This window comes from Bos grunniens, chromosome 24 (genome assembly GCF_055505025.1).
Source record: "Bos grunniens cultivar Pamir isolate PY7600 chromosome 24, Bosgru_T2T1.0, whole genome shotgun sequence".
NCBI lineage: Eukaryota > Metazoa > Chordata > Mammalia > Artiodactyla > Bovidae > Bos > Bos grunniens.
Window position 1 is genome coordinate 28,422,581 of NC_141188.1, and position 27,880 is coordinate 28,450,460.

General features: G+C 35.7%; 1 long non-coding RNA gene across 1 annotated transcript; it reads left to right on the forward strand.

Moving 5' to 3' along the window:
- Positions 1-18,503: 18,503 nt before the first annotated feature.
- On the forward strand, positions 18,504-26,445 carry LOC147345987 (uncharacterized). The gene is made up of 3 exons (XR_015154186.1): positions 18,504-18,758; positions 21,134-21,224; positions 26,309-26,445. It is a non-coding gene; the product is annotated as an uncharacterized LOC147345987 (long non-coding RNA).
- Positions 26,446-27,880: the final 1,435 nt, after the last annotated feature.

A 27,880-nucleotide genomic window follows, 5' to 3' on the forward strand; every position in this document is an offset into this window, starting at 1 on the left:
TGGGATGGAGACAATAGTTTTCTTATTACTATTAGCCATGTGTGTGATTAGATACTTTTATATTCAAGTTCAGCTTTGAATAGTAGTTTCAAATATACATTGAATTAGAATAAAATGGTAATAGAGAAGAAAGCACTGAAAAAAAGGGCGTAGTTGTTGTTTTTGTATCTGTGAGGTCCCAGACTTCCCTGCCTTTATATTATTTTCTTATTTGATCATGCTATTTAAAGGAATAAAGAACTACCGGTATACCTCAATTCCAAAACTGTTATTCCCAATGAATGGAATTACTGGCAAACTTTGATTTCAGTAATCCCATTCTCAATAAAAATGCAGGCTTGGAAGTTAATTCCAAGGTTAAAGAAGGTTATTTCCGAGTGACTACTTTTCATTTCTCAAATTAGTAAGAATTACATGCAGAATTTCTTCTTGTACAAGCCAATTCCTTCTAGCAATTCTTTTTCTGTTGTGCAAATTCCTAGCCAGCAGTTATGCTGGGATTTTTTTTTTTTAAGATCAAATTGAATAAATCAAATAAATAAATAAATAAAACCTCCTAAAGCTGCCCTGTCCTAAAACTGTCTTGTCTTGAAACCTTCTGACGCAAGCCATCCTTCAAGGGCAGCCTTGAAAACATACTATAAAAAGTCACTTGCTGTTCAGATTGACACATTCTATCACACAAGTGACCAAGAGCAGGAAATAATCATCTCTGAAGTCAACCCCCTAAGGTTGCTTCTCATATGAGTTGCCAGTACACTAGAAATAATGCATATGGGAAAGGAAGGACTGCATTTTTTTTTCTTTAAAATAATAGAAAAGAGAAACAAATGGCATGAAAGTAATTTGATATTAAACCAAGATGACAGTATTGTATTAACCCTTCTTGTTGAACCTGTACACAGGATGAGAAGTAAGTGATTACATGAAAGAAGTCCTTGGAAACTGAAGAAGAAAACAGGAACAATAACTTGTGATAAACCCATTATCTATTTATAACAGCATAGGGTGAGATGGTGGAGTTGGCATCTTAGCTTTCATGTGAAAGTCTTTAAATGATGTTGATAGGAGTAAAATCAGGCAAAAAAAGCCCAAAACAGTATTTCCTTATTTCTGAAATTTTATAGAAGCACTCATATTCCCAATGGCACTGATTCCATTAAATATTTGCATATGTTTTTCTCAAGGATTACCTAAAGATATCTAAAGATATTATCTGAAGATATACCAGTGAAGGCATTTAAGATAGAAATAGTTATATAGATACAGAATTATAGATATATCTATATATTAATATATAAATCAATCATTACAATTACAAACAGCTCAATAAAATATGATTATTTAGCATTATTTAGGAAGGACAAACCTGGGGCCTGGAGACTGCTATTCAGCATATTGTTTGGGTATAGTGGAGAAAATCTTAATCTCTCTTAGAAGACAAGATGAAATTGCTACATATGTGTTTTCAAGAACAGGAAACTGGAGTTTTATGAAATACCCAAGAGAAGTAGGCGATTCTGAGTCATACTTTATATGTTGTTTTTTTTTTTTTTCAAGAAATTAGGAAAACAAAAGTCCTCAGACCTGGCCCCAGATAGTTACCAGTGCTTTTCTTAGTGTGAAGGAAATAACTGGTAGCAGCCCTGTAACACATTTGCTCTGTATTTAGAACTGGACAATTAGAAGGAATAAAGGACCACAAGGAAATCTTATAAACTAACATGCTAATGGGTTCACAACCCCCGTTTCTTACAGACCTTCTAATGGAAGCATCAATATTAGTTACTAGTGAAAAAGAAACAGAGTTGAGCTATGAAACTATGAAATAGTTTTAGCAAGATTTACCAGATGTGATTACATACTTTTTTGTAAATAAATCAGGCATTTATGGTTGATTAGAAAACGGGAGCTAGTTATGTAACCTGTGCAATTAATGAGTTACTTAAGAGGAATTTTCCAAAATCTAAAGAGCTTCCTCCATAAGACCAGTGTCTCTGCATGTGTCAGTACATGCTGCTCAAAAAGAAATGTGTCTCTTAAATCTGAAAGCAATATATGCTGAATCTGGGATTTATTTTTATTTTTTTTTATTTTTAAGAACTGCATTTCTACCCTAAGACTTCTCGAAGAAAAGAATGTTTCTGCTGACCCAAGTTATTGTGTCTTTTGAATTATTAGTAAACCTTAGTATGACCTATGGGAGAAGGTAATGGCACCCCACTCCAATACTCTTGCCTGGAAAATCCCATGGGTGGAGGAGCCTGGTAGGCTGCAGTGCATGGGGTTGCTAAGAATCGGACACGACTGAGCGACTTCACTTTCACTTTTCACTTTCATGCATTGGAGAAGGAAATGGCAACCCACTCCAGTGTTCTTGCCTGGAGAATCCCAGGGACAGGGGAGCCTGGTGGGCTGCCATCTATGGGGTTGCACAGAGTCGGACACGACTGATGCGACTTAGCAGCAGCAGCAGCATGATCTATGACTCCTTTGAACCCAATTTACAAATAAACCACTTGTCAATAATGCATAAAGAGATAAACATTTATCCAGCAATGTGACTCTTCAACTAAGTCTATTGCACATGGTGTTGACATTAGCAGACAAAGACAGGAAAAGAATCTGTATCAGTTGTTTAGTGAACAAACTCTGAAACCTGACTTCAATGCAGAATACAAGTCTTATTTTAAAAATTAACCTAAAATTACAGTTGATATGTTGACAAAATATTAACTTATGTTGAAATATTATTTTATAAAACTTTCAGCAATACAATTAATCTTCCTTCTTGCAATAGTTAAGTACTTTAATGAAACATTAAGATTCGAAAGGGACCTACTTTAGCCAAAACAGAAGTAGGTCAAGATAAGAGAAGCAATTGATTTAGCACCTCTAGTATAAAATTTTGCTATCTTCAGATCAATATTAAAAACATATTTGCATTTTGTCTTTTATTTATAAATATATATTTATATGTACATAAATATATATATTTTCTTATATAACAAAAATACTTATTGAAGATAAGATAAACTGTTTAATGGAAGCTTTAGGTGATCCATACAAGATATGGTACTATTATGTTTTTTCTTTGTAGAGTATGTTCCACGATTATAATCCATTTTCTCCCAAATTTTATAATCTTTGGCACAGAATCATACTGGTAATTGAATCTAAAAAAAACCAAAGCAATTTAATCTGCTTAAGATAAAAATTAAATTAGCATTTTCCCTGCTTTTTTGACATTGTCATCTATTTATTGAATCCTTAAAGCTAGATTGCTTTAAACCCTTAAAACCCTGTTCAAGTCTTTGTGGATACAGCTATAGAAGAATTAGGCACTCCCTAATTCCATAAGTGGATCTCCCTCTTATGGTCCAATGGAGATATACAATAAAATAAAAACTGACACAGAAAAAAAAAAACAAAACTAAAGCTATATATATATGTGTGTATGTGTGTATATCTGTGTATATGTTCTGTGTGTTCTCAGCCATGTAACCATATCCAATTCTTTGTGACCCTATGGGCTATAACCTGCCAGGCTCCTCTGTCCATAGGATTTCCCAGGCAAGAATACTGAAGTGGGTTGCCATTTCTTTCTCCAGGAGATCTTCCCCACCCAGGGATCAAACCTGCATTTCTGGTATCTCCTGCATTGGCAGGTGGATTCTTCATCACTGAGCCACTTGGGAAGCCTGTATACACACACACACACACACATATAAAAACAGGTAATTTAATTAAGTGGTATAAAATAAAAGAAAAATGCATATCTATGAAACAGATTGAAGTAGACATTCCATCTGCTTTATTTAATCTTTTTAGGGACAATCTTAAAAAAATTAAGAAAATGTTAAAAAGTTAAGATTTAAAGTATGAGTAGAAGGCATGTTTATTTTTATTCAAAATTGAGTTGGTTTCTCTGTATGTGTATATTAACAATGTAGCAGCTTAAGGAATCACTCAAAAATGCATCCAAAGGAGCAGCTTAAGAAATCACTCAAAAATGCATCCAAAGGATTTGAATAAAACATATTTGTGAGAAGCCTCAAATAGATTATACTCACTATTTAATTTTCATTTGTCTATGGGGACTATATCTTACTCATTTTTTTTTTTTCTCTCTGACATTAGCTTAGTGTGAATTCTCAATATGGAATCATAGAGGGCATTTCTAACAATAGAAGTAATCAGCAAGTCCTTACTGTAATAAAATTTACTCTAATCTTACTCTAATAAAATTTTTGCATACTATTTTACATATAGCTGATATTTGTCTGCCTTAGATGAGTATAACCATGCAAGTAGCACAAGCTACTTCACTGTATGAGAAAGTTAAGCAGATTTAAAAATCATATTAACCCTTTTGAGTATGCTCCTTTAATAATCCACTGTTCCGTGCAGTCATCCACATCCCAAGGAGAATCAAAATAATTTAGTCAGTAAGGACTGTGCTACCTAGTAGAAAAACTGTTTAAATAGCTTTCTCTACCCTGCAAAACAGAAGGCCAGGATACTTGAGGTAAAATTGGCTTGCTTCTCACTTAAAAATCTCTTCTATTGGCATACATTGGTTTCAACATCTAAATCTGAATTTTGGTAACCCAGAAAAAACTTACACACTTTAACAAAAATGTGCACAAAAATAGTTGCAAACAGCACCTAATTCTGCTCTATATGTTTAAATTTGGTTATGATACATTGAAGAAAAATTAATAATTGGTCATATTTTTTAATTAATTAAAAACGAGGCCCAATCAGTAAAAAATTTTCATGCATGAGATGTCACTACCTTTCTCCTCTGTCTTCTAAAAAGGGACTCTGATTGCTTATTAGATTTGTGTTATGAGGTTTGTAATTGATGTAATGTATTCTGTTGTTGATGGTGAAGAAAAAAATGAGAATAAATCTAGACAAGTTAATTTATATAAAAAAGAGATTGAGGTGCTACAAATAGAAATGTTATCAAGGGCTAAGAAGACAGAGAATAGAGTTAGGGGAATATATATGACAAAAGTGGGCCTTTGGGGATGATTAACAGCTGATGTGACTGCTGTTGTTCAGTGCTAAGTTGTGTCTGAGTCTGTTACCCCATGGACTGCAGCACACCAGGCTTCCCTGGCCTTCTCCATTTCCTGGAGTTTGCTCAAACTCATGTCCATTGAGTCGGTGATGTCATCCAACCATCTCATCCTCGGTCATCCCTTTCTCCTCCTGCCTTCAGTCTTTCCCAGCATCAGGGTCTTTCCCAGCAAGTCTGCTCTTCACATCAGCGGCCAAAATATTGGAGCTTCAGCTTCAGCATCAGTCCTTCCAATGAGTATTCAGGGTTGATTTCCTCTAGGATTGACTGATTTGATCTCCTTGCAGTCCAGGTGACTCTCAAGAGTCTTCTCCAGCACCATAATTTGAAGCCATCAATTCTTAGGCACTCAGTCTTTTCATTTAAGTAACTACAGTCCACTGGGTCATAGAGAGTTGGATATGACTGAGCAACTAACACTTCACTTCATATCACTTTGGCTTGAAGTCCCTAGCCAGCCTGTCTTCTTTTCGTAACTTTTCAGAGTCCCTTTATGTTCATTTTATTATACAATATTCAGGGATTTTACTTTTAATTAATAGTTGAAATAGGAAAAATATGTCTACTTCATATTTCTTATATAGAATTCATCAGTTTCTTTTTCAATTTCTTCTTAAACATTTCTGCTTTGAAATCTCACTGTTCACATCATAGGTAAAAAGGCACCTTTCTTTCCCCACACTAGGCTGGTGTCAGTAGAGGCATAGCAGAGAGCAGTAAATAGGAGCTCCTTCCTTTTCTAACCAGAGTTGTATCACAGTAGGCCTTCTGGAGAGTTTGAACTCCTAAGTCAGCACAATGGTCATGAGAAATGCCTTACCTAAGTTATCAATAAAGGCTAATGGGGAAACTGAACTTCCATCCCCATGGGTCAGTTACTGTCAGCTAAATTGTTATGAGTTATACATAATTTATAAGTAAAGAGAAACAGCTTCTATATCCAGAAATAAAACATTAAACATCAACAGTATTCTAAACACAAACCACAATCATCCCTCACCAATTTATTTGGTCCTGTGTCATTGATTCTCACCTCACTGCTCTTGGGTGAGCAGTCTCATGAGCCTGCCTGCTTCTAGATTAGCATTCTGAATTTCCTGACTCAGTCCACATGGATAACCTCAACTCAAAGTTGGTGAAGTGTTGTCCTCTAGAGGCTGTAGGCAAAAGCACCTGGCACAGACCTTTCCCATAGGGTTGGGCAACACTCTATCTTTATTGACAATAAAGTCCACTGGCCTGAGTTGATGGCAGGAGTCTTCAGGGAAGAATCAGAGCAAAACAAAACAAAACAAAACAAATATCTGTTGACGACAGAACATTTAATATTGAAGATTAGATGTCCATGTCCATGACGTGCTCATACAAAGTTGGTTATTTTTTGTAGCTAATGAGATAAAGTATTCAAAAAATAAATCAGAATTGTTATTGTTCCTCCAGAATTCCGTCTTGAGTGCCACTTCTTTCTTCTGCATGCTTGTACTAACAACCAGCAGACAACGGTGGCAGCAAGTCCCAGGGTTCTCTAGTGCTTGAAATTATTAGAATAGTCTATTCTTAATATATCAGAATTTCAAGGAAGCATTTGTAGTACATGCTGAGATACAGCAGTGAATAAAGGGCCACAGGATCTTTGAGAGTTATCTTTCCATTTTGCAGAGATCATGAAACTGTCCTTTCTCCCATTATCCAAACAAAGGAAACAACAGTCAAAATCACCTTCTGAGCTCCCAAACCCAGTGACTGACTACATATTCTTTCCTTACTCTGACACACAGGAGTCTGTCAACTCATTTTACTGGTCATAATCTGTAAATTGGTTTTATAATTCTGCACCCTTTTCAGAAGTGACAAGGAAATAATAGTTTCTATTGGAATCAGATCAGATCAGATCATATCAATCGCTCAGTCATGTCCGACTCTTTGCAACCCCATGAATTGCAGCACGCCAGGCCTCCCTGTCCATCACCATCTCCCAGAATTCACTCAGACTCACGTCCATCGAGTCAGTGATGTCATCCAGCTATCTCATCCTCTGTCGTCCCCTTCTCCTCTTGCCCCCAATCCCTCCCAGCATCAGAGACTTTTCCAATGAGTCAACTCTTCGCATGAGGTGGCCAGAGTACTGGAGTTTCAGCTTTAGCATCATTCCTTCCAAAGAAATCCCAGGGCTGATCTCCTTCAGAATGGACTGGGTGGATCTCCTTGCAGTCCAAGGGACTCTCAAGAGTCTTCTCCAACACCACAGAATACTGAATATCTTTTTAGCATATCACAACTAAAATGTATGTTAGCATGATTTTATATATGTATGCATGCTTATAGATATACACATTCATTTACTTATTTTTTTTGTAGACAGATGTCTTTAGTTAAAAATAATATTTTAAGTGACTTGGTCTTTTGGTAAATTCTCCTCTGCAGGAGCTCAGCCAAGATATTCTGCAAGAAAAGCCAGTTTCCAAGCTGTCTTTAATTTGATAAAAAGATAAGTCTCTAATTTAACATCTTTGAGATAGCCCCTCCAGATGAACACAATGGATTAATAACAATCAATTTCAAATTAATACAATTCTTATTAAATTATAGAATAACTCATAAGATTGTATAGTTACAAGCAGACTCTAGTAGATGAATCACAGTTTATTGTATTTCAATAGTCTATTTTGTGGTTTGAAACAATTAATTTTAAAAGAATCTTCGTGATAAAAATAATGTACTCTTCTGTTTTACACATGTGAATGTATTGGTAAATATCTATGGAGATTATAAATTGATGGGGAAAAGGTAAACCAAAAAAATTCTTTCTTATTTAAAAATGTAGCTGGAAATCAAAACAGAATATTTGGAACAGATTTCTTAAATATTCTCCCAGTTTTTACAAATATTCTGACCTCAAAGCCAGAAAGTTTTGGATGGAAATGTGGCTGATAGGTGTGGGTAAGCAAAGGTCCCATCATTACCTCTGTGCTGTCCAGCATACTGTCATCTATAATACGGGGCAAGTAGAAGTGAATATAGTCTTTATGTAGACACACTCAGTGTTGGAGACTAATCCAATCCAATTAAATTCTGAAACTCAGGGCTATGCAGATAGTACAGAGATTATTATAGATTCATTTAAGGGAAAGCATTAGAATAGACCCTTGGACCAGCTGACAGCATAAATATTTAAGATGAGTTCAGAAAAAGTTAAAGACAATTATTTTAAACAATGCTTAAATAAATAATTTGCATTTTTAGTAGAGATGGAATATGTTTCAATAGTTTTAACAATTTGAACAATCTTAATGAACTCCTTCCTGCAGCTTTAAGAGTCCTTCACATTTTTAATCTCATAGATTCAAATTTTGAGATATTTTCAACATTTGTCTGGTCCCAGGACTTAGCAGCAGCAGTAGCAGGTCACAATGGGTAGGATCCATCTCCCCATTTTTTTTCCACTGAAGATTCTAGCAATTTGAGTAATTTTGGGTTGCAAATAGTCTTACCAGTGGCCAAAATTAAGGATAAAATAAAAGGAAACTCCAGAAATATGGTTCTTATAGATTGAATGACATATTTTACTTTATTGGTCTGAAAACTCGTTTAGTTTGGAAAGGCAAAAATTTTCTTTCTCACTCCTGCAAACCTCCATTGAGGGTTGGCCTCATCTTTTTCTCTGCATTGACTTTACCTTGGGGCTTAGACTGACTGAAAAGTATGTATATGAAATTTTGGAAGAGGGAAAAAAAAAAAAAAAAAACACACCAAAATACACCCTGGATCTTAAGGTTTCTTTTTTGAAAGAAAACAAATCACTTCCACACAAACTTCACTGGATAAAACAAGTTCAATGACAAGTAGAAGTCCAATGGGATGAAGGTAAAATATGAATATGTATTTATATCTTATTCTCTTATGTTAAATTGACATAAGTGTGACCACAAACATGTTTCACAAAGAAGGAAGCCAAGCTGCAGTTCTATCTCCAGAGCCCAAACGACTTTGAACTAACTCTTATCCAGTCAGCTTATGTTCACCACCACTGCTCAGCTCAGAGACACATTAGATTTGGAAGTTGAAGGGAGGGTGAACAATAATAATCTGGTTCTAGTTGCCATATTCCAAGATTAGCTATTGAAAAATGACTTTTTTCTTTCCTGGTGAAGTATTTTTAAAGGGAATAATAATTATTAAAACCCTTTAAAACAAGAGGATGTATACCTGGACATCATTCATTCAAAAATAACAAGTCATGCACTTGCTGGTTACATGTTAAGAGAGCTTTTTCGAAAAATATTTTCTAGTATTTTCTCTGAATTTTGGGAATTAATGCTAATCATTACTAAGAAATATGTGTGTTGAAAAGAATGCATTTTGTTATATTTTAGGGTGTTTAAAAAAGACACAAAAAAGTAAATGGTAATCATATACATTTCATTTTTAAGACGTTAGAAAATAAAACCAAAACATGGTACTTTATATTAAGTTCTTTATTCTGCTTTGATCTGGAATTTTTATGTACATAGCAACAGTAGAATTATCTTGGCTTAATGCTTATTTAGTATCTACCAGAATTATATTTTAGAGCAAATACTAGAGTAATAATTTAAAAAATCACAATTGAAATGCCTTCTCTAAAATTTTACTTGTGAATGAAGGGTTAAGAAACAGATTTCAAAATAATTGTACTGATATTGCTTTTATATTGTAAATGACTAATACATGTGGTAAAGTCTTTAAAATGATGGCTGATGAAATGTTCGAACTATTAAAAGCCTGCAAGTCTTATATGCCTCCCACCAGTGAAATTTAATGACAACTTGTCTGTTGAATTAGCTTGTTCAGTGAACAAATCTGAAATGCAACAGTTATGCAAAAGCAACATGGGACATACACTGACATTTTCATAAACAAGTTCCTACTGTGACAAAATTTTTCTATTATTATTTTTGATGTTTCAGAGTCAATCAACCTGGAACACTCAATTTTGTAAGGTTAAGTTTTGCATGACTTCCTTTCTCATAATTGCACCAACCTGACTCTACAATAATCATACGGGAACTGCTTATGCCTTGAAGCTTGTTCTTTCCTTTTCTTTTTTTTAACGGAAAATTTTATTTATTTATTTTTTAATTTTTTATTGAAGGATAATTGCTTTATAGAATTTTGCTGTTTTCTGTCAAACCTCAGCATGAATTAGCCATAGGTATAAATACATCCCCTCCCTTTTGAAACTCCCTACCATCTCCCTCCCCTGTTTGAGTTTTCTGAGCCATACAGCAAATTCCCATTGGCTATCTATTTTACATATGGTAATGTAAGTTTCCATGTTACTCTTTCCATACATCTCACCCTCTCCTCTCTCTCCCCATGTCCGTAAGTCTGTTCTTTATGTCTGTTTCTCCATTGTTGCCCTCTAAATAAATTCTTCAGTCCCATTTTTCTAGATACTGTATATATGTGTTAGAATGTGGTCTTTATCTTTCTCTTTCAGACTCACTTCACTCAGTATAATAGGTTCTAGTTCATCCACCTCATTAGAACTGACTCAAATGTGTTCCTTTTTATGGCTGATTAATATCCCATTGTGTATATGTACCACAACTTTTTTATCCATTCATCTGTTGGTGGACATCTAGGTTGCTTCCATGTTCTAGCTATTGTAAATAGTGTTGCAAAGAACAATGGGATACATGTGTCTCTTTCAATTTTGGTTTCCTCAGGGTATATGCCTAGGAGTAGGATTGCTGGCTTATATGGTGTTTTATTCCTAGTTTTTTAATGAATCTACATACCATTTTCCATAATGGCTGTAACAAATTACGTTCCCACCAAGAGTTCAAGAATGTTCCCTTTTCTCCACAACCTCTCCAGCATTTATTGTTTGTAGACTTTTTGTTGAGGGCCATTCTGACCTGTGTGAGGTGATATATCATTGTAGTTTTGCTTTGCATTTCTCTAATAATGAGTGACCTTCAGCATCTTTTCATGTGTTTGTTAGCTATCTGTATGGCTTCTTTGGATAAATGTCTGTTTAGGTCTTTTTCCCGCTTTTTGATTGGATTGTTTGTTTTTCCAGTATTGAGTTGTATGAGCTGCTTGTATATTTTGGAATTTAATCCTTTGTCAATTGTTTCAATTGCTATTATTTACTCCCATTTGAGGGTTGTCTTTTCACCTTGCTTATAGTTTCCTTTGCTGTGCAAAACCTTTTAAGTTTAATCAGGTCCCACTTATTTACTTTTGTTTTTATTTCCATTACTGTAGGAGGTGAGTCATAGAGGATCTTGCTTTGATTTAAGTCATCGAGTATTCTGCCTATGTTTTCCTCTAAGGGTTTTATATTTTCTGGTCTTATATTTAGGTCTTTAATCCATTTTGAGTTTATCTTTGTGTGTGGTGTTAGGAAGTGTTCTAATTTCATTCTTTTACATGTAGCTGTTCAGTTTTCCCAGCACCATTTATTGAAGATGCTGTCTTTACCCCACTGTATAGTCTTGCCTCCTTTGTCAAAAATAAGTTACCCATAGGTGAATGGATTTATTTCTGGGCTTTCTATCTTGTTCCATTGGTCTATATTTTTGTTTTTGTGCCAGTACCATACTGTCTTGATGACTGCAGCTTTGTAGTATAATCTGAAGTCAAGAAGGTTGATTCCTCCAGCTCCATTCCTCTTTCTCAAGACTGCTTTGGCTATTCAGTCTTTTGTGTTTCCATATGAATAGTGAATTTTTTTTCTAGTTCTGTGAAAAATGCTATTGGTAATTTGATAGGGATCACATTAAATCTGTAGATTGCATTTGGTAGTACATTCATTTTCATAATATTGGTTCTTCCTAACTAGGAACATGGAATATCTCTCCATCTGTTTATGCAACCTTTGATTTCTTAATTTTGATGTCATAATTTTCTGTATACAGTTCTTTTGTCTCCTTAGGTAAGTTTATTCCTAGATATTTAATTCTTTTTGTGGCAATGGTGAATGGTATTGATACCTTAATTTCTTTTTCTGATTTTTCATTGTTAGTATATAGAAATGCAAGCAATTTCTGTGTATTGATTTTATATCCTGCAACATTGATAAAATATTGATTAGCTGTAGTATTTTCTGATACTTTCTTTAGGGTTTTCTGTGTACAGTAGTATGCTGTCTGCAAACAGTAAGAGCTTTACTTCTTTTTCTATCTGGATTCCTTTTATTTATTTCTTTTTATTCTCTGATTGCTGTAGCTAGGACTTTCAGAACTATGTTGAATAATAGTTGTGAAAGTGGACACCCTTTCTTGTTCCTGATCTTAGGGGGGATGCTTTCAGTTTTTCACCATTGAGAATGTTTGCTATAGGCTTATCATATATGGCATTTACTGTGTTGAGGTAGGTTCCTTCTATGCCCACTTTTTGAAGAGTTTTAATCATAAATGGACACTGATTTTGTCAAAGGCTTTTTCTGCATCTGTTGAGATGATCATATGGTTTTTATCTTTGAATTTGTTAATATGGTATATCACATTGACTGATTTGTGTATATTGAAGAATCCTTGCATCCCTGGAATAAACCCAACTTGATCATGGTGTTACAAGTTTTTTGATGTGTTGCTGAATTCTGTTTGCTAAAATTTTGTTGAGGAGTTTTGTATCTATCTTCATCAGTGATACTGGCCTGTAGTTTTCTTTTCTTGTGTGTTGTCTTCGTCTGGTTTTGATATCAGGGTGACGGTGGCCTCATAGAATGAATTTGGAAGTGTTCCTTACTCTGCAATTTTTTGAAAGAGTTTTAGAAGGATAGGCATTAGCTCTTCTCTAAATGTTTTCTCCTGTGAATTTTTGAATTCTCCTGTGAAGCCATCTGGTCCTGAGCTTTTGTTTTTTGGGGAGATTTTTGATCACAGATTCAGTTTCACTGCTTGTAATTGGGTTGTTCATAATTTCTATTTTTTCTTGGCTTAGTCTTAGAAGATTGAACTTTTCTAAGAGTCTGTAAATTTCTATCTATTTTATTACCATATAGTTGTCCATGATAGTCTCTTATAATCCTTTGTATTTATGCATTGTCTGTTGCAACTGCTCCTTTTTCATTTCTAATTTTGTTGATTTGATTCTTCTCTCTTTTTTCTTGATGAGTCTGGCTAAAGGTTTGTCAATATTTTTTTTTAGCTTTTTAAAGTACCAGCTTTCAGTTTTATTAATATTTACTATTCTTTCATTTCTTTTTCATTTATTTCTTGTTTAAATTTTATTTATTATTTTAATTGGAGGCTAATTACTGTACAATATTGTATTGGTTTTGCCATACATTGACATGAATCAGCCATGGGTGTACACGTGTTCCCCATCCTGAACCCCCCTCCCACCTCTGTCCCCATACGATCCCTCTAGGTCATCCCAGTGCACCAGCCCTGAGCATCCTGTCTCATGCATCGAACCTGGACTGGCAATTCGTTTCACATATGATAATATCATGTTTCAAAGCCATTCTCTCAAATCATCCCACCCTCTCCCTCTCCCACAGAGTCCAAAAGATTGTTCTATACATCTGTGTCTCTTTTGCTATCTCACATACAGGGTTATCGTTACCATCTTTCTAAATTCCATATATATGCGTTAGTATACTGTATTGGTGTTTTTCATTTATTTCTGCTCAACGCTTTATGATTTCTTTCCTTCTACTAATTTTGGGCTTTTTGTTGTTGTTGTTCTTCTTCTTTTCCAGTTGTTTTAGGTATAAAGTTATATTGTCTGTTGAATGTTTTTCTTGTTTCTTGAGGTAGGATTGCATTGCTATAATCTTCCCTCTTAGAACGTCTTAGAACTGCTTTTGCTGCATTGCATAGGTTTTGAGTTGTGTTTTCATTGTCATCTGTTTCTTGAAATTATTTGATTTTCATTTTGATTTCTTCACTAACAAGTCGGTTATTTAGAAACATGCTTAGTCTCCATGTGTTTGTGTTTTTTACTCTGTTTTTCCTTGTAATTGATATCTAGTCTCATAGCATTGTGGTCGGAGAAGATGCTTGATAATGATTTCAATTTTCTTAAACTTACTGAAGTTTCATTTGTGACCCAAAGAGTGGTCGACCCTGGAGAATGTTCCAGGTGCACTTGAGAAGAAGGTGTATTCTTCTGCATTTGGATGGAACGTGCTGAAGATATCAATGAGATCCATCTCATCTAATGTATCATTTAAGACTTGTGTTTCTTTATTAAATTTCTGTTTTGATGATCTGCCATTGGTGTGAGTAGGGTGTTAAAGTCTCCCACTATTACTGTGTTACTGTCAATGTCTCCTTTTATGTCTGTTAGTGTTTGCTTATGTATTGAGGTGCTCCTATGTTGGGTGCATCAGTTCAGTAAGTACAGTTCAGTCGCTCAGTCATGTCTGGCTCTTTGCAACCCCATGGACTGCAGCATGCCAGATTTCCCTGTCCATCACCAACACCCAGAGTTTATTCAAACTCACGTCCATTGAGTCCATGATACCATCCAACCATCTCATCCTCTCTCATCCCTTTTTCCTCCTGCCTTCAATCTTTCCCAGCATCAGGGTCCTTTCAAATGAGTCAGTTCTTCCCATCAAGTGGCCAAAGTATTGGAGTTTCAGCTTCAGCATCAGTCCTTCCAATGAATATTCAGGACTGATTTTCCTTTAGGATGGACTGGTTGGATCTCCTTGCAGTCCAAGGGACTCTCAAGAGTCTTCTCCAACACCACAGTTCAAAAGCATCAATTCTTCGGTGCTCAGCCTTCTTCACAGTCCAACTCTCACATCCATACATGACCACAGGAAAAACTATAGCTTTGACTAGACGCACCTTTGTTGGCAAAGTAATGTCTCTGCTTTTTAACATGCTGTCTAGGTTGGTCATAACTTTCCTTCCAAGGAGTAAGCGTCTTTTAATTTCATGGCTGCAGTTACCATCTGCAGTGATTTTGGAGCTCAGAAAAATAAAGTCTGACACTGTTTCCACTGTTTCCCCATCTATTTGCCATGAAGTGATGGGACCAGATGCCATGATCTTCGTTTTCTGAATGTTGAGCTTTAAGCCAACTTTTTCGCTCTCCTCTTTCACTTTCATCAAGAGGCTTTTGAGTTCCTCTTCACTTTCTGCCATAAGGGTGGTGTCATCTGCATATCTGAGGTTATTGATATTTCTCCCGGCAATCTTGATTCCAGCTTGTGTTTCTTCCAGTCCAGCATTTCTCACGATGTACTTTGCATGCATATATATATATAGGTCTGATTTTTTGTATCCATTCAGCCAGTCTGTGTCTTTTGGTTGGAGCATTAATCCATTTACCTCGAAAGTAATTATTGATATATATGTTCCTATTACCATTTTCTTAATTGTTTGGGGTTGATTTTGCAGAACTTTTTTCCTTTGTTGTATTTCTTGACTATGTAAGTCCTTTTAACATGTGTTGTAAAGCTGGTTTAGTGGTACTGAATTCTCTTAACTTTTGCTTATCTGAAAAGCTTTTAATTTCTCTGTCAATTTTGAATGAGATCCTTGCTGTGTACAGTAATATTGGTTGTAGATTTTTCCCTTTCAGTATTTGAAATATATCCTGCCATTCCCTTCCAGGCTGCAGAGTTTCTGCTGAAAGATCAGCTGTTAAACGTATGGGTATTCCCTTGTATGTTACTTATTGCTTCTCCCTTGCTGCTTTTAATATTCTTTCTTTGTATTTAGTGTTTGTTTGATAAATATGTGTCTTGGCATGTTTTCCTTGGGTTTATCCTTTATGGGACTCTTTGTGCCTCTTGGACTTGATTGACTATTTCCTTTCCTTTTTGGGGAAATTTTTAACTATAATCTCCAAAATTTTTCTCATACCTTTTCTTTTTCTCTTCTTGTTTTGGGGCCCCTATAATTCAAATGTTGGTGTGCTTGATATGGTCCCAGAGGTCTCTGAGGCTGTCCTCAGCTCTTTTCATTCTTTTCATTTTATTTTGCTCTTAAATTATTTCCACCATTTTATCTTCCAGCTTACTGATTTGTTCTTCTGCTTCAGATTTGCTACTATTGATTTCTTCTAAAGTATTTTTAATTTAATAATTGTGTTGTTTGTCTCTGTATGTTTATTCTTTAATTATTCTGGGTCTTTGTTAATTGATTCTTGTATTTTCTCCATTTTGTTTTCAAGGTTTTTGATCATCTTAATATCATTATTCTGAATTCTTTTTCAGATAATTTGTCTATTTCCCCTTCTTTATTTGGACTTCTGTGTTTCTAGTTTGTTCCTTCATTTGTGCAGTATTTCTCTTCCTTTTCATTATTACTTTTTGTAAGTTATTATGTTTGAGGTCTCCTTTTTCCAGGCTTCAAGGAAAGTTGAATTCTTTCCTTGAAGAAGGTTGAATTTTTTCTTCCTTTTGGCTTCTTCCCTTCTAAGGTTGATCCACTGGTTTGCGTAAGCTTTGTATAGGATGAGAATTGTGCTGAGTTTGTTCTTTTGTTTGTTTTTCCTCTGATAGGCAAGGCTGAGTGAGGTGGCAATCCTGCTTGCTGATGACTGGGTTTGTATTTTTGTTCTGTTTGCTGTTTAGCTGAGGTGTCCTGCACATGGTGCTACTGGTGTTTGGGTGATGCTGAGTCTTGTTTTCAAGTGGTTTCCTTTGTGTGAGTTCTCAAAATTTGATACTCCCTGGGGTTGTTTTCTAGTAGTATAGGGTCTTGGAGTTAGTGCTCCCACTCCAACAGCTGAGGGCTTTAACTCTGGCCAGGAACAAAGATTCCACAGTGGTTTGTTATGGCATTAAGTGAGATTAAAACAAATATCCAAAAATGAGAAACCAAAGATAAACTCCAGACAAATGGCAGTTATAAAGTCAGGCAAATAATAACTAAAATAATAGACTATACACATATACATATACACCCATGAGCAAAGTCAAAACAGTCCAACAAAAATAAAGTACAAGAGGTTGACCTGGCAAACAAAGAAAATAAAAAATTATATTTACCAGCTAAGAACAAAACTAACTTAAGCACAAATTGGAAAACAAAACTAAAGCAAGGTGCCAAGTAGAGAATAAAGCAATGAAAACAAAGCTAATAAATATGCTGAGAGGAAAGGAAAGAAAGAAAAGAAAGAAAGAATAGATATGTAAAGTTAAATAGAGGTAGACAAAGAAGATTTATACACATTAAAGATTAACTGCAAGGAGAGAAGAACAATAGGAAAGGCAAACAAAGGAATAAATGTTGAAAAATATAACAGTTTTAATAATTAAAATTTTTAAATGAGAGAGAGAGAGAGAGGGAAAAAAAAAGAGAAAAACAGAAAGAAAAAAAAATCCAAAAGTATCTATAGAACATGTAAAAAAAATAAGAAAATAAATGTTTTTCTTGAGTCACTGCTGTTTGAGTCCTTTCCCTGGCTGGGAGTCATAGTCCACCTTACCTCCCTAGGATGCCCTCCAATACTGTGCTGCTCTCTGAACCTGCTGTGGGGGCAGCTCAGATTCTAATCTGATCCTGCTCCTGTGTTCTTGACTGCAATATCCACAGCTATTGGAGCTAGTGGTTTTCTTTTGTGGGAGCTCTAAATGGGCATTTATATATTCCATAGACACGGAGTCGGCTTGTTTGACTGTGTGGATTTAACCTGCAGTTTGTACAGCTGGTGGGAAGATTTTGGGTATTCTTCCTTAGCCACACTGCCCCTGGGTTTCAGTTGTGGTTTTATTTCCACCTCTACATGTGGGCCATCCACTGGGGTTTGCTCCTGAGGCTGCCCTGGAGGACTTGGGTTTGCCCTGAGAAGGCCAGGTGTGGAAGTGGTGCAGCTGCTTGGGTTGCAGGGGTTCTGGCAGCATCAGGCACTCAGGGGAGTTGGTGGCTAGGGCAGCAGGAAATATAGTGCTCTAGAAGGGTATGTCAACCAGTATTGGCCAATACTCTCCAGTATTCTTGCCTGGAGAACCCCCACTCTGATAGAGAAACATGGCAGGCCACAGTCTACAGGGTAGCAAAGTCGGGACACTACAGAAGCAATCCTGCACGCGTAGAAACAAAACCTTTTTTGCCTGTGGCAGTTCTGCCCCAGTGAGAGTTGAGCGTGAAGGTGACACAGCTGCTTGTCTTGTGGGGACCATGGTGGCTCCAAGTGTGCAGGGACAGGATTCCCTCTGCTGCAGGAGTTATGGCCCTATCAGTTTTTTTCAAGCCTCTTGTAGCTGGCAATCTGAAGGCCTCTTTGGCCAGTCTTTCTCTGTAGCCCCACCCATTCAGGCACTTAAGAAGGTTCCCTTGTCTGGGATCCTTCTCTGTTGTTCAGTGCCTCAGGCACATAGATGGCCCCTCCCTGGCTGGAGTCCTACTCTGTAGATTGGCGCCTCAGGCACTTAAAGGGGCACCCTGGGTAGGGTCCTGCTCTGTAATTCAGTGCATCAGGCATTTGATGGGCCAGCCTCTCTATTGTTCAGCCGCCCATGCTGACATGTGGAGAGAGAGAGGCTATGGTGATGGCTCCACCCACTATGTGTGACTCAGCAGTATTGCCTTGCTTCCATGGCTGCCTGGCTTTCCTCCACTGGCATTTTCCACCATGATCTCCTCCCTCACATCCCCTCAATCCATCTTTCTGTAGTCAACAGCAGCCCTTGCCCTGGGATTACTCCATAATCCCTAAATTCCAGCTCCCAGTCTCTGCACATTCCAGAAGACCAGCGTTCCTGTCACGGGTATGTATGGCTGCGGCAAGGACTGTCTAATTCTCATCCCATTTAGGCTGCCACAGATCAGCTGTTTCACTCTCAGCCTTAAATGTTTCTCCTCTAACTCAGACAATTGCCCTGCTGTTGGGATCTGACTCCTGCTTCAGTTCGCCCACCCGCTGAGGGCAGGTCCAGTCCTACTAACACTCCCGTTTCCCCCTCTAGCCTTCATCCTACCGAGTTTTGCGTGTTTCTATATATTCTTTTCCACTGGTCAGGTACTCCTGTCCATTCTCAGATGGTGTTCTGCATGCACTTCTGTGTCTGAACATGTCTTTCTGATGTATCCGTGGAGAGAGATGTAGTCCATGTCCACCTACTCCTCTGCCATCTTGTTCTCTGGAGCTCGTTCTTAATGGTGACTAACATCTTCAAACAAGCAAGACAAAGAGTTTTCACACTTCTATTAAATTACAGTAGACAGGGAATTCTCTAAGTTCCATGAGCTAGTGACATATAATAAGTAGGAGTCTATCCATAAGACTTGGATGATGGGAGGACAGTTTCTAACTCTCAGCTAAAAACTGTGTGACCATAATAACATTAGGCAATAGCTTTGAGGGTCAATTTTTACTTATACAATACCTAACCACTTTGAGTATACTTTTTCATGTTTATAAATATACTTTACTGATATTTTGTTTATTAAATGTTAGAATGTGTGTGTGTGTGCTCAGTCACTCAGTTATGTCTGACTCCTCGTGGCCCCATGGACTGCAGCTGGTATTAGAAATACACATGGCTCATAAATGGTTTTATTTCTCAATAACAACCAAAAACTATATGAGTGTAATTTCGGTCAAATTTCAACTGATTAAGGAGAACTAAGCAGGGAGAATTGCTAAAAAGGACATGCTTGGGAATAACCAAAGGAGAGAAACTCAGAAACCTAAGATGACGCCTGATATTTCTGCTACACAGATTTAAGCTGTGGGTATATCATTTCATAGTTCTGTTTCTCATTTCTGTATGGTAACCTACAGGGCTCAGATTAGATGGTCACTTTAAAATCTTTATTTTAAAAAAAAGTCTAAATTCAGTGCACAGTATAAATTAGCTAAGCATGCAGATATAGGTCACATTTGACTAGAGAATGTGCATAGAATTAGTCATGTGAGAGGTTTTTTGTTTTGTTTTGTTTTGTTTTACCATGCCCTATAAGATACTGGACTTCCCATGTGGCACTAGCAGTAAAGAAACCACCTGCCAATGCAGGAGACTAAGAGGAGGAAAGCATGGCAACCCATTCCAGTATTCTTGCCTGGAGACTCCCCATGGACAGAAGAGCCTGGCAAGCTACATACAGTCCATAGGGTAGCCAAGAATGAGACATGACTGATGCGACTTAGCATGCACCCAGGCATAATGAAACTCATGCTGTAAGGTTGACAAGAGCAGTTGAGTGTCACAAATATCTCATCAGAAATCATTCTTTGTTTCATGCTAGTAAGTTCAAGATGCACTGTTACCAAAGAGACAGTGGGTCCAAGATGACCATATGTCACATTTGATAGTTATTCGGTTTGGGAATCAGAGTGTTCACTGCCTTTCCTTCTGGCAAGTTGGATAAGATGCTTTCTCCTAAAATCTAAAACTCTTCAAGCTGCTCTATTATACAGTATCAGCAGGGATTCGTGTTGGATGGAATATCGGTTGACAAAAATTTAAAAATTACCCTCAGTCTTAAAGAGTCAAGAGTTGAACTGACAAGACTATGTGTTTAAAGTTTCTTATAGTATATTATAAAGAGTTTCTTTGAATTCAGTCAAAGCATAATGAAAATTCTACTTTTGATAAGGAGTATAAATATACAAAACTAGTCTTTTTTAGTGAATTTCTTTTTATAACAGGTATAATTCACAATATATTAATACATGATTTGCAAGTATTTTCTCTCAACCCGTGGGTTGGTTTTTCAGTTTCTTTATAATATTTTTGAAATATGGAAGTTTTTCAATTCTGATGAATCTTGACTTTTCCTTTTAATCACTTTTGTCAGTTAGGTTTGGAGTCATATATAAAAATCTACTGCCAAATCCAAGGTCATAAAAATTTATTCCAATGTTTTCTGCTAAAGATTTTATAGTTTTAACTCTTCTCGACTGCATTATGAAGAAATTATTTGCTCTACTTACTCAAATTATATTATTCTAATTCTTGTGACAATTGTATCTTTCCGTATCTTAAACTCTATTCATTCTCACACCTACTTTCTAGTTTTTATGGTTCAGACTTTCTTTTAATAGTCTTATTTCTTCTTTTGTGTGTGTATGTGGGGTGTGTGTATGTGTGTGTGTGTAATCATCTCTGGTGTTTTGATAATGGCTTTTTCATTTTCTAAGCAACTTATAGGGATGCCTGGAGTTCTGCAGTCCATGGGGTTACATAGAATCAGACACAACTTAGCAACTGAACAACGACAAACAACTTTAGGTAAGTTAACTGTCCTAAGTAATTATACTGTGCTTTATTTTAAATTTTATTTAAAAATTGCACTCAAATTCAACTATTTGTAAACTGAATTTATTTCATATCTGGCTGACAGATCATGTTGCTAATTTGCATGAAAATAATTCATGAATTATGATTTTATAAACCCTATTTCCATCATAAGGAATGCTAACAATGTTGTTATACAAGCACTTTGTAACTTGTTATCAAACTGGGATTACTAGGCTGGTAAAGACAGTGTCACTTAACTTTAAACCTCCTTTTTTTCGACTCCCTCTGAATTGCATCCATCCACTAATCTTTTTACTATCCTTATAGCTTTGCCTCTTCCAGAATATCTTATAATTGATATGATATAGAATGTGGCTTCATTCACCTAGCAATATGCGTTTAAGATTTATCTATATTCTTGTCTTGACAATTCATTTTTAAAAATCACTGAATATTATTCCATTATACAGACTATACTTCATGTACTATTATCTATTTATATATTAAGAAGATCACAATGGTTCCAGTTTGTAGCAATCATGAATAAAGCTGCTATAAGCATTCACATGCAAGATTTTGTATGAATGTAAGTTGTCAGATCAATGGTGTAAATATCTTGGAGCTCAGTTGCTGCATTACATGGAAAAAATATGTTTAACTCTGTAAAAAGATGCCAAACCATCTTCCAAAGTGCTTGTACCCTTTTACACTTCCACATTCAATAAAGAAGAGGTGCTATTGTTTGCATACTCAACAACTGCCAATGTCATCCTCCATGGGTTAAAATAAATAATGAGGAGTGAATTTTAACCATTCCAGTAAGTTTATAGAGGCATCTCACTGTTTGAATTTGTATTTCTTTAATGGTTCAGCAGTAAACAATTCACCTGCCACTACAGGCGAGGTGGTTTTGAGCTTTGTGTTGGGAAGATGTGTTTGGTGAAGGAAATGGTACCCACTCAAGTATTCTTGCCTTGGAAATCCCATGGACAGAGGAGCCTGGCGGGCTACAGTCCATGAGGTTGCAAAAGAGTTGGACATGACTTAGAGACTAAACAATGAAAAATTATATTGAATATCATATTCTTTTTTCCCTTCTGTATATCTTCTTTGGTGAGATATCTGTTCATATACTTTACTCATTTTTAAATTGGGTTTTTGTCCATTTATGGTGAGTTTTAAAGTTCTTTCTGTATTTTAACTCAAGTCATTTATGAGATATGTGTTTTTCATATTTTTTCTTGTCTGTGGCTTGAATTGTTATTCTCATAACAGTAACTTTATCACAGAAGATATTTTTAATTTTAATACATCTACTTATTTTTTTATGAGTCATGCTTTCAGTATTGTATCTGAAAACTAATTATCAAATTCAAAGTCACATAGATTGATTTTCCCCTATGTTTTCTTCTATAAGTTTTATAGTTTTGCTTTATCTGTATCTCTATGGCCCATTTTGCTAATTTTTCTAAAACTATGTAAGTTATGTATATAAGGGTTTTTTTTTTTTTTTGCATAACATTGTCCAATTTGTCCAGCACCATTGTTCAAAAGACTGTACTTTTTCTGTTGAATTGCTTTTACCCTTTTGTCAAAGATCACTTGGATATACACTATGTAGGTGTATTTCTTGGGACTCTATTTTGTTCCATTGATTAAGTGTCTAATCTTTCTCTGCTGCTGCTAAGTCACTTCAGTCGTGTCTGACTCTGTGCGACCCCATAGACGCCAGCCCACCAGGCTCCCCCGTCCCTGGGATTCTCCAGGCAAGAACACTGGAGTGGGTTGCCATTTCCTTCTCCAATGCAGGAAAGTGAAAAGTGAAAGTGAAGTCACTCAGTCATGTCTGACTCTTAGCGACCCCATGGACCGCAGCCTACCAGGCTCCTCCGTCCATGGGATTTTCCAGGCAAGAGTACTGGAGTGGGGTGCCTTTGCCTTCTCCGAATCTTTCTCTAATACCACATATTCTTGATTACTGTAGATTTATATTTGGGCTTGAAGTCAAATAATGCAAGTCTTCCAGTTTTCTTTTTTTTTTTCAAATGTTTTGATAGTGATTCTGAGTATTCTGCTTTTCTACATAAACTATGAATCATTTAGTTCACATCCACAAAATATCTTGCAGGGATTGTATTAAATTTATAGATCAAGTTGGGAAGAACTGATATATTAAAAACATTAGGTCTTCCAATCCACAAACATAATTTTTTTCATTTATTTGGATCTTAAATACTCTCATGTGTTCTGAAGATTTTTGCATCAGATTAGTGAGGTTTCATTTTATGGTGTTATTATAAATGGTATTTTTTATTTAAATTTAATTTGATTATTATTGGAATATAGGAAATCAATTAACTTTTGTAATATTAACCTCTAACCTGAAAACTTGCTAAAGTACTATAAATGCTATATTCACTTACATGTTCCAGAAAATTTCTATTATTCCTTTTTATACATAGACAAAAACTAGTAAAATTTTATAATATACAGTCATATTTAACAACGATTTGACAAAAGGATGTAGCATGAAATAAAGGCTATCAACTTGGGTTTGAAATAATAAAAAAATGAATCTGTTAGTAGTTAATCTTTCTAGATGCCAGTGTCTCAATTCTAAAATAAGAATATTAATAACTATCTTATAAATATGATGACTATTAAGTAAAGTTTAAGAGAATATAGATTTAAACAAAAATTAATAAAATAAGGTTGTAATTTAAATATTTCTAAGTACTGACAGAACTAGGAATATGTCAAAACAAAAATACATAGCTAACATGCATATGATTAACTTAATATATAAAATCAAAGTCAAAGTATTAGTCAGTCAGTCATGTCTGACTCTTTGCAACCCTATGAATTGTAGTCCACCAGGCTCCCTTGTCTATGGAATTCTCCAGGCAAGAATACTGGAGTGGGTAGCCATTCCCTTCTCCAGGGGATCTTCCTGACCCAGGGATCGAACCCAAGTCTCCTGCATGGCAGGGTGGGTTCTTTACCATCTGAGCCACCAAGGAAGTCTTCTGAGCCACCAGAGCTCAAGAGTTGTATAAAAGAATATTCTTCACAAAAAAACTCAATTTCAGATAGATCAATTATATGTATTTTAAAATCTAGAACATAGGATATATATCCTGGTATATAGAGAGAAACTGAAGAAATAGTGGATGTGGTTTTTAGTCACATGAGATAATGTAAATGTATAAAAATAAATTTTGTATATCAAAATTAGAAAGATAGTTCAGAAACTACACCATCAAGTAGTAACTTGATGAAATGCTGGTCTGCATATGACATCATTTGTAGTAGTTTTCTATTTCAAGTAAGCTTTCGATTTGTATGGACATGAGGATAAATTTAAGGAGAAACACTTTTTCTACTGCCACCACATATACTGTTTACACATGGTTTGGGGAAAATCTTGGCATATTTCTTTTTTCAGAGGGAGGCATGGTATTACAGACCCAGTAAATAGGCTGTTTCTTGAAAGAGACAATATGGATTTCATATTCTTTTTGAATATTGGTTAGTTTTATATGTAGCAGTTGTGTGTGCGTGCATGCTAAGTCATTTCAGTTGTGTCAGACTCTTTGCAACCCTAGAGATTGTAGTCTGCTAGGCTCACCTGTCCAAGGGGTTCTCCAGACAAGAATACTGGAGTGGCTACCATGTCCTTCTCTAGGGGATCTTCCTGACCCAGGAATCTAACTGGCATCTCTTTTATCTCCTGCATTGACAAGTGGGTTCTTTGCCACTATCGTCACCTGGAAAGCATTATATGTAGCGTGGTGAGTGTAAAATAAAATGAATTAAAAAAAAAACAAAACTGACCTAAGGAAATACAGCTATAATGAATAAAAGCAAAACTAGTCCTGCTGAAGTTCTCCTTTAAGGTACAGTAACAGGAAACAGAATGAGAGAGGGAGGCCCTCCTTCTCGGCCACAATCTATTTTTCGTGTTTGGTTCTGTGCACCCAGTACATTAGCGATGTGGGAGCAATGGAGACCAAGGCGCCCTGTGGACCTGAGGTAAATCTTAAGACACTTGTAAGACTCCTTTTTGATGACTCTCAAAAGTACTTCTCTGAGTGGGAGAATTTATAGGGGATGAAGTGACATTATTTAATATGCATTTAGATTAAACAAGACAATATAATATGTATTATTAATTTATTTAATATGTTTCAATTTATGCCTACAGAATTGTGCAATCTTAGTAAATTATTTTAAAAAAGTTTACACAAATATTTCATAGGGGAGGAAAGAGAAAGAAATAGCTAGATATGTCACAAATTACAAATTTTAAATTAATATATAAATTTAGTAGCAATTACAGAAACACAAGAGACTTCCCAGCACAGTTAAAAAATGCATTAAAGCAGCTAAAGTAAATGAAAGTGATAAGCACCGACAATGCCAAGATTACTGATGACACAAATTTGTTTCACTCTTTCCAGAGAACAAACACATATGTTAAAAAAGCTAAAACTGCTCACAGTTTGCCTAATAAATTTTACTGCGTGCATCTAAAACAGCTCAGAAGGGATTTTTACTAAAAATGTAATGCATTTATGAATTAGTCCTGTTTGTAACATTCTAAGAGCAAGACAAAAGTACAGAAACACATATGCATCTTGTGATAAATAATGGTATTCCATAACACTAAGTCCATACGGGAAAAAAAAAAAAGACAATTGCCATAGGGTTTCCCTGGTAGTTCAAAGGACAAAGAAGTTGCCTACAATGCAAGAGACCACGGTTCAATCCTTGAGTTTAGAAGACCCTTGGAGAAGGGAATAGCTACCCATTTCAGTATTCTTGCCTGGAGAATTCCATAGACAGAGGAGTGTGGTGGGCTACAGTTTCATGGGGTCACAAAGAGTTGGACGTGACTGAGTGACTTTAATTTCATTTTCACATTCTACAGTGTGTAGTTCACTATGCCAACCTGGAATCTACGTTGTCTCACAGCCAGCTGGTTTTCAAAGTGCCTTGTATTAATACACGCAGGAAAATAAGCTCTGTGACATTGGAATATGCATTTTGAATACTGATGATTTTATTTTCTTCAGATCTGTCCTGAAAATGCAGTTCAAATCCTGTAGCAGTTACCCCAGAAAATAATTCTACGGAATGATCACCTTGTGATGCCACTGAATGAGGGTCACTCAGGTATATAACACATTCAATTTGCTAAAAACCTAAATACATGCTGTGAATTAAAATGTTGTGAATTAAAATGTGATGTATGTTGTAGTGGTGATATTTTAACAGCTTTAATTATGCCTCATTTCTGAAAAAAAGATTCCTGCAAATAATAATAAAGTACTAAAACAGTTAAAAAAAAAAAAAAGGTCTTCTGATAAATCAAAATAGACAAGAATCCTACACCTAGAGTACAGATCCTCCTGCCTTCTTCCCCTTTGCTTTTGAGGAGAGGAGGTTCATTGGTCTGCCAGTCATTCAAAAGGTGGACAGAAAGTGCTGTTTCAGAGCTGGTGTGGATAAAATAATATATCTGCCTTTTGCATTCTGTCCCGAATGCCACCTTATGATAGAAAACCAAACACTGGATGGACAACACCATAAGTTGATATAAAAGATGAAGACAGGTAATTGTCAGATAGCATGTCCCTCTTAAGCTGAATTCTTTAACACTTGTCAACATAGGTATGAGAAAATTGACATGTTCATTTATACCATATTAACATCTGTTGGCATGGTCCGCAGGAAAATAAAAATCAATGTGAGAAACTATGATTATATGTGACAATGTAGAAAATATTTGTCAGCTTTAGTCATTGTCTTTTGAAGTTGTATTTGTGTTTTTTTGTTTGTTTTTTTTTTGTTTTTTTTTTTAGTAAAGTATCAAGTGGCACTCAGAGGAGTGAGTCTTTTTCATAGGGACAATATTTTCAATTGAGATAAAAAATCATTTGTGATCTGAACGGTCCAGTAAGATGACTAAAATCAGAGACCCAAATGACATCTAAACCAAATGATCAGAAGCCTAAGACATCTGTTTTAATTGCACCATTCGCATTTTCAGAGACATTCAGATGGTACCCAGAATCATACAGTCTCTGCAATCTGCTGTCATACATTCCGTTCTTACAGCTGAGGTTATTTTAAGGTCAGCTCTGTCACAGAAATGATCTAATCATTCTATTCTTAAAATTAGTCTAAGTAAAATACATTTTAAATAAGAAAAGTTTAATAACAAAAGTATAAGTGTAATTTATAGTTATGAATCAGAGCTGTGATTACAATGGTTGGTATTTGAATTGCAAATCTTGGTCAGCACAGACATGGAAAGCAGATAAACATACAGGTGCCTCTTCACACATACATCTCACAGAAAACAGAACTACAACTGAATTGAACAAGTGATTTTGACATAATGCTGAAGAAAAGTCTCATAAGCTATTTTATTCAACATATTTTTGCTACTCCCATAGACTCCTTTGCATAAATTCACTAATTGTTCATTTAGAAACTTTTCTAGACATCGATCTCCAACTTTTGAAATTAAATTTATCAAAACAATTGGGAAACTCTTTGACAGGCAACAGAAGAGTGCTTGCCATGTTCTGTTGTTGGAAGAATGATGCATTTAAAAGTTATAAAGTGTGGTTTCTGCAAGG